Here is a 12,297-nt window from a genome sequence, read left to right as displayed (position 1 = left end):
ATAGCTATAAGGAAAATAAAATTTTTTCTTCACTGTTAGGAATGACTGCGATTTTTGCTAACCTCCCAAAATATAAGCAGTTTTTAAGATATAACATTAATTTTGAATTGTTAATACATGTCTTGTGGATTATTCATAACAATGTTGCCGAGGATATATTCTTAGCTACCAAAAAATGTGCATATATTCCTTTGATCTCAATGGCAGGAAAAATGGTAGTAGGCCAAGGATACTGTCATCCCTTACCAGGAGGAGACTGGGAATATAGCAGCATTGTATACAAGGTACAGACACATTCGAGTAAGTATACACATACACATACACACACACACACACATGCACACGTACACACACCAAATAGCTATTTTATTGATCAAGATTTTGCTTATATGTATCTGTTTTGAGTATCCTTAGATTAACAACGCCATTATATAACTGTGATATTGTGCACATTAAATTTAAGTTTACAAATGAAGGCTTCACTGCTCAAAAATTGATTTTGAACTTAGGGTATGTTGCTACCAGTTGGTTAAGGTGTCTACATTTGATTAATTTTGTGGTTTCTAAGACAAATATAAATTTATAAAGCGATGGGCAAACACCATAGAACCATTTACTAGCTTATCTGATCTTTCCTAAAGTTATTTACATTTTCAGCCTGCTCAAAAGTCCTTATGAATAATGACTTGGATGAAGGATGTCCTAAGTCCATTATTTATTTGTCAAACTAGTGCTTCCTGGTGTTCCTAAAATTAAAGTCCATTTTTTCTAGTGTTCTAAGATTTCTGAAATAATTCCATTGCTGTTATCCTCATGACTTACTAAGTTTGGATCAAATAGTTTTTCAAACCAAAGAATTGATCTTTTTAGTCATTCTTATTAATCAATGAATTATTCCTTTCTTAGACATTTTCTTGGTGGACACCTTTATATTTGCATATACTTTGTATACCAGCAATTAAAATGGGAATAATCTGGTCTCCTTTATTTTTCAAAATAATTTCTTTGTACGCCTCTAGATTAAAAACTGCGTTAACACATAGCATCTTGACATATTAAGCCATATTTAACTCCAGAAGGGTTAAACTATAATTTGAACCTTAAAATACTGTGTGCTCATTTCAATGTAGGTTCTGAGTGATGTAAAATGTATGAACTTTCTCACTGAAGGATTTTGCATAATGGACAGAACTTTATTCAAAAGATAAAAACCAAATGAGCCCTTGAAAAATTCTAAGTGTGGAGTAACAGTATCAGTTATCTGCAGATAAACTTTTATACCAAGTTTTCTTGATCTTTCAGAAAAGACCATGGAGAGCTATGCAAGGTTAAGTTAAAAACTGTTAACAAGTAAGAAATTACATAGTGCACTGATTTCTTTCCTATTTTCCCCAACCCCTGCTAGATTCCATTTCTAAAGATCATGTAAAATATTAAGTAGAACATGATGAGCAAGTAAGTGAAAGAAATATGATAGTCCCCATTGATGACTGCCTTTACCAAAAGCATGTACTCAGGCCTGAGGGGGACCCTTCGCTCCTCCTGCCCCACGTCCAGATAGCTCCTCAAGAACATCCCTCAAGTCCAGCCTCTTCTTCAGCTGCATTGCAATGTTCAAACCCTCTTCTCTCCCACCCAGCTAGTGTGACACCCACCTAAGGGCTACTCTGCTTTTAGTTTCTTTCTGTTCTTTCTGCACAGTGCTGCCTGAGGGAGCTCCCTAAAAGGATAATGGGTTCATCCCTTCCTCTGTTGAAAGATCCTTCAATGACTTTCCAGAGCTTTTGGGAAAGTCCAGGCTTTTGTAACAGCTGCAGTTCACCCATAAGCTACACTTTCACAACTCTGCACCTCTGCACCTCGAGCTCTCTGTTCCTACAACGGGCTTTTTCCTCTCGTATTCTCTCCTTCACCCATTCCATAATTCAGAGCTCAGCACCCCCACCCATGGGGTAAGCTCCCCTTCTTTTGTTCTCCAAAGCACCCCTATGACAGCCTTTCACAGAATGTACCAACAATAGTGTAATTATCTGGTTACCTCTTTCTCTGCTCTAAGTATCTTTTGTCATGCACAGTACCCGGTAGATAGTAATTGCTCAGCAAATCCTTTCGAGTTCATTCATTCATTCATCCACTTAACAGCTTTTGAGTGTCAGGCTAGGCTCTGGGATACAGCAGTGAACAAAATGAGCAAAAATGCATGCCCCCCAGACTTCACATTCTAGTGAATGGAGAAAGACAGTAAACAAATAAACAAGTCCAGTACAAAGTTGCAGTCAGGTGGTAAGTGCTAAAGTAAACATGGGGATATGGCTTGGGAGAAGCAGATGTGGTAGTATTTTAAACTAGGGGGGCAGGGAAGGTCTCAGTGATAAGGTCACTCCTGGACATAGCTCTGCAAGAGGTCAGGGAGAGAGCCATGCCTACGGGAGGGGGAGGAATGTTCCAGGCAAGAGAACAGCAAGTACAAGGGCCAAGAGGTGGGCGTATGCTAAGTGTGTTCAAGAACGCCGAGGAGGCTACAGGTAGCTAGCAGAGATGGGGATCCGGATGGGGAACCAAGAGGGTGCCTGTGTGGCCTTGCAAGTGCTTGTAAGCACAAGGGTATTTACTTAGATTGTGATAAATATTATAAGAATAAATAAATGAATACACAAAGTAAATCAAGTTTTTCTCATACCTTAGACAAAGTGTCTCAAGACAGGAGTGACAAGATTTTTCAAGCTTGTGTTTGTTAGAGTCATTCTAACAGCCTCTAGATTACCTCTAAGAGCAAGAGTGAGTGGAGGAATTCAGTTCCTGGCTTCTATTAAAACAGCAAAGCAAAAATCATCTTAGTCACAGTCTCATCAGCAGTAATGGTGTTGTGGCTGTGGATGTAGGTTTAAGGTCTCTAATGCCCTTCAGAAAGCCATTAGGCAAACAGTAGGTAGAATTATCAACCCAAGTTAATCTTCAGCGCAGGCAGTTAAGAAATGGATGTTTCTATAAACATTATGCATTGGCTGTGCTTTCCGGTTTGTAAAACTAAAAAAAAAATTTGTAATTTAAAAAAGGCTCTTGCTTGATAGATCACGGAATGGAAAAAAATTAATGAATTTTTCTGACACTACCGATGTTAGCACAGATTTGATTGAGGTATTAATTGCTTAAACAGGATACAGAGTTTCTAAATAATGTCCTTTAGCATGCCTCTTGGGAGGTGTTTTAAGGCAAGAGTCTGGTTGCCTGCTATTAGGAAATGATGTTCTGTGTGAGCAGCAGGCGGACACAGTTCCTGTTCCGTCCCTGATGGCTAACAGTAAAACCTGAAGCTCTGAAAGCTGCTGGTCATTTCTGGATACAAGAATATACAACTGGCTTCTGTAAGAAAAAAGCACAGGGAACAAAAAAGAGGTGGTCCGTCTGTGAAGGGGAGGATAAAAGCACCAAATTATTAAGCCATTTAAAATTATTTCCCCTTTAAGAATTTTCCCATGATTCAATAAAAGTTAGGCAAAATGAAGAAAATACGTTTTAAAGTCTGGTTTCATAGGGAAGAATGATAACACGCATAATCTCACTAATGGAGTCATAAAATGTTACTTTCAGATTTTCCTAAGGGTCTGGTGCAACAGACTTTAATTATAACTTTTTGAAAGATACTAATCTGGTCAAATACATCACAAGATCAGAAAATAGGTACACTTGTTTTATAAAGAGTAAGAGCAAATTTGAAGCAAAAAACAGAAATTTGTCTTACTTAAGAAAGATTCATTTAAGATCTCCTTATATAAAATTCCAGGTTCTGCTTGGATGTTTGATGAGCGAAGGTCAAGAAGCATAAACTCTAGCCACCATTATATGTATGTCTGGAGTGTAATTCAAACAAGGTTTTACAAGATTCAGATTTCATAGCTTCGGTGTGTGGAAATGCCAAACTAGAAAGAACTGGGAAATGTTTAGAACATGAGAGAGTGTGCTGAAGTTTTTTCAGTGTAAAGGCCCATGATTTGGTTGAACTGGGTTTGGAGGAACACAGCATAAACAAGAGCAGGACGGTGCTGAGACCCGGGAGCCTCGTCTCTTGTTTCGAGTCTTTCGTGGACCCTGTCGTCAGTCACACTTCATCATTTCTATTTTCCCAAGCAGTCTCCTGTTAGTCTTCGTGTGAAGTTCTTAATCATTCTTCAAGACTCAGTGGTTATAACTCACTTCCTCTGTGAGCCTTCTCCACTGCCCCCAGACAGAGCTTGTCTTTATCTTCTGTGTTTCTCTAGCACATTTTAACTGGCTGTATTTTAATATATTTACATATTTATAAAATCTACTTGACTAGGCAGCAAATTCTTCAGCCCATATATTTTACATCCTCAGCACTCAGGTCATTGCCTAGCAAATCAATAATTACTGACTGAACTGAAACAATGAATTAGTATAAAAATTGTTAAATTACATTTCTCAGATCTCCTCCATTATTTTACTGTTCAAACTATCACAACTACATCACTGGAAAGAGTTCCCAGCTTTGAGGCAGTTGTTTCAGTTGAAGTAGCTGGGATTTTCGTTTCAATAATATCATCCCATAGTTTCTATTTCAGGAAGTTCCTCCAAAACAGGTCTCATTTAGAGCCTGTCAATAAGATGACATGTCATTATATTAATTCATGAATGTTTGATGAAAAAAATTTTAAAAGGAGTAATTATTTTTTTAAAGAATACATGCTTTCTGACTTCTCTATCTCATGTGCTGACTTTTTGGGGACAATATTAAACCAGGATGATTTATTTACTGGTATTTCTCGAAATCATGATGCTGGGACCTGTTAAAGGGAGGTCTCTTAAAGCTCAGGAAATTAAAGAAGTAATACATTTTTCTCACCACTTGACAAAACCAGGACCCAAGACTAAATATTGAGCATTAACTACCACCAGCAGATTAAAGACAGATCTAGGTATTTGAGAATCTACATTCTGATTAGGTCCCAAAACAGACTCTTATCACCTCTCACCAGATATCCAGGGCTGAAATTAGCTTACTCCGTTCCTTTAAATATTTAATAAATTCTCATTGCTGAACCTAAAATGGAAATGACCCGGAAAGAAAGAAAAATTAACAGGCTTCCTCTGCCCTCTGTGATTAAGCATGCCTCCCTGGTGCACCATAAAGGAAACAAATTTATGGTTCACAAAAGCCTTTCGCCCTACACTACACTCAGTAAAAAATATTTCTATTGAGTAAAGTGTAAGTGCTCTTCCTATCTTAAATCAACAATGCTGAGAAACAATAGCTGCTAACATTTAAATATCCCACGGTCGGCAGAAGGAGGACTTAAATTTAGGACTATACTATATACTCATCTACTATTCAGATCTGTTTTCTATCTAGACCAGCAATGTCCATCAGAACTTTCTGGAATGATAGCAATGGTCTCTATTGCCCTATCCAGTATGGTAGCCACTAACCACATAAGGCTAGTGAGCACTTGAAATGTGGCTAGTGCCACTGTTAGGAACTGGGTTTTAAATTTTATTTAATCTTCATTTAAATTTAAATAGCCATGTGTGGCTAGCAGCGGCTGTATTGGAAAGTGCAGATCCAGCAGACGGAGAGTGGAAAACGCATAAGACTGCAATCAGGTGAGCTGGCTTCTAGCCTAGTTCTGCCACTGACTGCTTTGTGACCTTGGTCAAGATTTGCGTTCACTCTAATGTTGTTTCTTCATCTGTGAAGTGATAAACTAGGTCATTCCTAAGACTTCTTCTAGATCTTTTATACTCTAAAAATAGCCACAAAATGTGACTAGAAATTGACCCAGTTACTTTTTCACTGTCCTCATGAAAATCAGTCATTTAATTACAGCATGCATATTCAGGAACACAAATATATGCCAAATAATCTATAATACATGGATGAACATAAGATGGAGGAGAAAAAGCAGTTCTGTACTAATTCTGTTGGATTTATCCTGCCTAATCCTACTCCTGGTGTGCAATGACATTTGTTGGGAGAAAAATATAAATCTGATTGCTTTGTATAAGTACCTGATTTATTGATTCATTGATTCATATCATTCAGTCATTCAGCTTATTGAACACAGTATCAAGCACAATTATTATATGACGTGATAAATGCTGTGGAGAAGGGGAGAAGACAGCTTCTAGTTCAGCTTGGGAGAGTGGGAATGTGTGTGAGTGATTGTGTGTGTGTGTGTGTGTGAAGTTGTCTCAAAGGAGGTGGCCAAAGCGGATGTCTGTCTCTTTAAGAATCCTTTCGGACGCATGGACTCTGTGCTGCCCTTAGACCTGGGCAAGAGTGCTCTTGCTTTGGGACCCACGCTTTAGAGAGCCTTTCTCTAGCTTCACTCCTCTCCTTGCGTGGTAGCCCACCCCTAACCGTAGACTATGCTTTGGGTACTAGGGACTCTGGAATTCTCTGCCCCAATGACTGGCGCTCACTTCAAGGATTGTGAGCTGCTTCTTCCTCAGGTCTGTTCTTCTGAAGGTGAACCACACCACTGGTGTGCACAAGAATAAACCAGAGGTGGGTATTTTGAGGGGTGTGGAGTTTGATCTTCTCCCAGGATGGCTACATGGGAGCGCTCGAGTCTCATAAAGTTGAGGGATGGAGGTAGGTGTGGGAGAGAAAAGGAGCGGGCCAGGGCCAGGGCCGGGGCTGGGGTACAAATGCTCTCCCCACGCCAACACATTCTGGCGTGGCCCTCCAAGGAGTGCAACAATTTTCATTTGAATTTACCAAGTCACTATGCAGATATAAATGTGAGGGTTATAGGATAGAACATATTTACTTATCAGTTAATTAGTTTGGTTTATGCCTTTTAAATATTTAGACACTTGTATAAGGGCTTCCATTTACACCCTTGCCCTAAAATTTGTACATTTGTCCTTAATCTGCAGACATAAGGCACAGGACTTACATGGAGCCAATTTTGTTTTCACAAGTTTCTTCTTAATCAAATGAAAAGATGTGAGAATTTGGTAAAAGAGATTAATTATAATTTCATTAATATCCTCATACAAGAGTGACATTTTGCATCAGTTTACCTACAGTAGGTTGGATTCTAAAGTTAAAAGAAATGACAGTTAGAGAAGTTGATTATAGGTTTGCAGAGGAAGACAGTTTTTAAGGCTTCCATCCATTAGAACTTAATATATGGCTGTTGCTCATTCTACCTAATTATTTACAGAATACATAGGAATGTGTATATAACACGGATGAATGGCTATATAATATGTGCCTGTGCATTTATCATGAAGACATGGTTGGATGCCAGGACTCAGAGCTGGAAGTGGACTCAGATCTCATTTAGTTTCATCACTTTTACATATGAGGAATCTAAGGCTTGGATATCTCAACTGTCCAATGTGACAGGGCTTATCAGAACTTTAACTGGGGCTACTGGAAGGTCGTTAAAAACAGAGCAGATTCACAGCCTAGAGGTGGTTAAGAAAAACAAAATGAGATTGGGAAGAATACAGTCATCTCTTCAGCCTTTAAACTATCTTTTATACTTAGGTTACCTGATTGTGCTCTGAAATCACTATTGAAAATGCGCCCTCAAATGTCAACTTCCTGTTTCTCAGAGACCGAACCAGCTTCACAGGAAAGGTGAGTGTTCCTCTCTGTCACCACACTAAAGTGACTTTGGGACGCCTCCATAGAAGTCCACGCACACAGGAATCCAGAGTGGCTTCCCTTGAGCTGAGCAACTGGATGGGGCAGTGGCTTAGCACCAGAAGGAGAAGGCATTGCTTGTCTACTTTCTCTAGGTCCATTTGGAAAACCAAGCATTACAGGCCCTGCACAAAAGCACAAGGAGGTGGGAGGGGCTCTGTCGACATGGGATTACGCCTACTTCACCGGACAACCAGAAGAAGGGAGGATGATAAAGCATTCAAACTGTTGCTAGGGCGGCCCAGCAGGCAGCGTGCACTGTTGAAGTGCGCATAGTTTTACCAGACAAGATTGTAGTGTTAAAATCCAGTCTAATAACTAAATATCCTACCACAATTTTGGTCCATTTTTGCTATTTGTGATTTGAAGGTTTGCAGTTTTGCTCTTTGCTGGATTAAAATTACGAAGAGAAGCCTGCTGTTGTCTCTGATGTCTGCCATCCTGCGGATCAAGACAGTTGGCAGAGAAAAGTACAATTAAGGAAAACGATGAGTTTCACCAGAGCTGTAGGATAGCAAGGCATTAGAACCAAATATATTTAAAGTAGACCCTCATATATTGGTTATTTCAGTTTTATTTTAAATGAAGCAGAAGCAATTATTTATGCTTGTTATTAGCTAACATAAAATGCATTATATTCACTTGACCCAAATGTACTAAATGTGTTTGCAGGCAAAATTAAAATAAACTGAAAATATCTATAGCCTCTTTGGACACAAGTCCAAATTTCACCTTGAGGAGCAATAACAGCACAGCTTTTCTGAGTTTCGAACTCTCAGACCCACCAGGGCCCATGAACAACATTATAAGTACTCATAATTCAGAAAGAGATGAATGGAGATGCTATTTGAGGGGCCGGAGAGGAATGAAGAGAGTTTCAGAGCAGGGAAAGTGGTTTGGTCTGCAAGACCTTGGATGCAGACACTTTGGACTATAAAATAATTTCCAGGAAACTGGGACTAGTTAGCATATTAAATATACATATATATATATATATATATATACACATATATATATATATCTCATCTATCTTTTATGCTTTTGAGAATTTCTACTACATTTGTCAGAGAAAGAAACAGTAAGAATATCAAAAGGAAAGATACCTTCAGAAACACTATTTTAATGACTACTTAAACTTCTGAAGAACTGAAGAACAAAGATGAGTTGTGCTGGGATTCAGACCTTTAGCATGTCCAATGTGGTCACGCCTTGGTTTGATTGTTTGGTCTAGTTTTATGACCTAGAGTGGTTCTCGCCTTATTTAGATGGAGTCCAACTTATTTTAGCTCAAAAGTCTGTCTTTAAAAAAATCTCATCCTGAACTTCTCAGAAAACCTGCAGGTCATGTTTACAGAATAGACGCACAGCAGGACTAAATGCATGTGGACCTGCCTAAGCTCTGGGTCTTTTTTACTCTATCTGACGCTGTTAATCTTCACATGATTAATTTTGCAATATAAGATATATACCCCGGATTATGAAAACTAATTCCCCACCTGACACGTTCATAAACAGTTTTGTAAGAGCTAATTTTAGACTGTTCCTAGTTTTTTCATTTCATCATCAGAGACATTTTAAATTTTAAAAAATTCTCCAGTGCCTCTCAAGACCCTCATTGTGAGCAAACACGGCACAAACCAACGGATGCAGTGGGGTTTGCATACCATGCAAAAGATGAGAGCAGTGGTGTTATTATCTTTCCTTGTTTTAACTGGTGGATGAGAAGGTGCGTGTTATGAAAAATGGATAATGTAAGATGATGAGACATGTAGGAGAGGGCCAAAAACAATGATGAGAACAAACAGGACAAAAGGCATAAGCTGCATTGTCAACAGCGGTATTTGACACACCATAACTTAATGGACGGCTCTCATCACACTGCTCTAGCCCCTGGGTTTCAGAGTGGCCTTTCTGTATGCCAGCTTACGTCACGACACATTTGTTTTAATAGCCATACTTCTCATTTATGGAACTCTTTGTCGTTCATAAAGCATTTTCATAGTATTGTTATTTCACTTGCTTCTCAGCATAACCTAGTGAGACAGGTAGAATAGGAATCATTGCCTACATTTTATAGATCAAAAAAGGATTAAAAAGGATCACAGACTATTGTGACACACTCATAAGTAGTTCTGAGGTCAGAACTATTGGTACAATGTACACTTCTCCCTACAGGCTTCAAGTCAACACACACACACACATACACACACACATAATATTTAAAACAAAAAAGAAAAATTCTAAGGAAATTTTTCTCCTCATGAAAGCCACTATTATATTTCCAGTATTCTCTTAATACATCCCTTTGAGATGTATTAAAATATACAGGTGCTACTTAAGTTAACAAACAAAAATAGTAGTTTTTAAAAAGGATAGTTTTTAAAACATAGAAACATTTCACTTTAAGCAAACATAAGATATAAAAATTCAGTTTGCTGGGAAGAAGAATTAGGGGATTATATTGCTTTACAAAAGGACTCCGAATAGGCTTGCTTTAAATAGCAAAATTCCCCAGCACATTTAAGTTATGTTGATTTATGAAAATCTGATTCATATAGAACTTTAAGGAATACATCTGGTATAGAAATCCACGCTCACCTGTAATTTACTCTAGAGGGAACAATTCAGTGATAATAATAATAACATACTCATATAGTTCCTCATTACATATTTTAAAGCACTTTCTCCTAATTTATTGCATTTGTCTCTGGCAACCTTGTAAGGGAGGCAGAGAAGTATTATTATCCTTTCTTTACAGATGAGAAATTGAGAGGTTAAGTGACTTGCCCAAGGTCAGACAGACTATTCATTCATTTACTGCTATTTGAGTGATGTCATTTTAACGGGTAGTCAAGGAAGTAAGGTTCTTCCTCTTAATTCTTTTTTCAACCAGCTGTGAAGGCTATTAAGACAGAGGTGGATGAGCTCACAAATATAATGTTGTACGAAAGAAGCCAGACACAAAAGTGTACATACTGCATGATTCTATTAACACAAAATTCAAATGCAGGCAAAATGGGTCTATACTGGCAGAAGTCAGAATAGTGGTGAACTTTGGGAAGAGGAGGATGGTGACTGGGGGGTGCAGGGGGTTTTCCAGAATATGATCACGGTTCTATTTCTTGATCAGGTTTGCGGTTCATGGTTACGTTCACAGTGAAAAGTCACTGAGATGACACTTACGATTTGTCTACTTCCTTTTATATATATTATAAAAGTTTTCTTTCAGAAAAGGATTTTGCTTCTTTAAAACCAGTACAGTGCACTTTAGAAGATCATTACATTACACATATCCTTTGAACATTTGTGATTTCACATAAGTCTCTTAGCTGCACTTTTTAAACAAGGATATGAATTAAATCTGAAGGGTTAAATAGAAAAGAAAAACTTTATAGAGAAGGTATGCAGCATCATCTTCATCTGAAAAGGTGCTACATGAACTGGGAAATCAGAGCCACTTAGGGCTGGGTGGGAATTTATATCCAATGACATTGAACTAGGAATTGCAGGGAAATGGGATGAAGTTAATATTCACGTAGTATATTCTAGAGAGTATACATGAATTTAAGGAAGATAAGATAATTCTTAAAGTATTCATTTTTATCTCAGACCTTGTATACTAGGATGCTGCACAGGGCATCAGGGCAGAAAGCCACTGGCAATGACGAAAGCCCGAGCAGGCTGTGCGAACCTGGAGGCGAAGGAGGGCTCCTGAGCATCCCAAGCACCTTCAAGGGAAGAATTATGGGAGGAACCTGTTTTGACCATTATCCAGGATAGAAACTACAGGTGCATTCAACTGCTTAAAGCAATTTCAAAATTTATATTGTCGTTTTCCAAGAATCCTTCCCCTCCTGTGACCCTGTGACCCTGTGACCCTGAGAGCTAATTCTGAACTTGTACGCAGAGTTGCCACTGATGACAAATGTTTTGTTTAATTATACAGGTGGTCTTCTGTTGTTGTTTTTCTTCCAGTTTCTTCTTCTTAAAAAGAATCCATTACAGTCCCCCCTCCCCAAAATTATCTACATCAAATATCTATCTTGATTTTATAAGTCAGCAACAGAGAATTTCCAGGCAGTGGGTCAGATTCCATCCCAGCCTGCTTCCATTTCACCAGTGATGTTTCGAAGGCAGCTACACTACAGCTAGGACCACAGCCTCATGAGTTTCCCCCAGGAGGGCTGTTGAAGGCATCCCGTGCAGGAAGAAGACTTTGACCTTTAACCCATTCACACATTTGTTCTAATTCCTGATCAACTATGGTGTTCCTGTGCATTAGTTTCACTAGGACCTCTATTTTTTAAAAATACACTTTATACCCTGAACACCTGCATGCCGCATGTCACATTATGTCGAATGGACATGATGAAGCTTGTGTTCACTGCATCCAGGACAAGCGTGAGACATAGCTGTCCTCTGGAATTTGGGTTATTGGAACATCACCCTGGGCTCCCCAAGATTGCTCATGTCATAAAATAGGTCAGAAAAGCTGCTCCAGAGACGGAGGAAGAGACAGGGAGAGGTAGGTTGAAGGATTCTACTCCTCAGGGCTCAGCAAGCTGCACCAACTCTTCCTTCACTGGCAAAGGATAAATCGTGTGGAACTTGGACCTGCATGT

General features: G+C 38.8%; 1 protein-coding gene across 1 annotated transcript in view; it reads right to left on the bottom strand.

The window, feature by feature from the left end:
- Positions 1-12,297, bottom strand: part of COL25A1 (collagen type XXV alpha 1 chain) — a 435,527-nt gene that overhangs the window by 100,891 nt on the left and 322,339 nt on the right. The gene's annotated exons all lie outside the window — the stretch shown is intronic.

This window comes from Equus caballus, chromosome 2 (genome assembly GCF_041296265.1).
Source record: "Equus caballus isolate H_3958 breed thoroughbred chromosome 2, TB-T2T, whole genome shotgun sequence".
Lineage (NCBI taxonomy): Eukaryota > Metazoa > Chordata > Mammalia > Perissodactyla > Equidae > Equus > Equus caballus.
The sequence above is the reverse complement of the archived record's forward strand: the minus strand, read 5'-3'. Positions and strand labels throughout refer to the sequence as shown.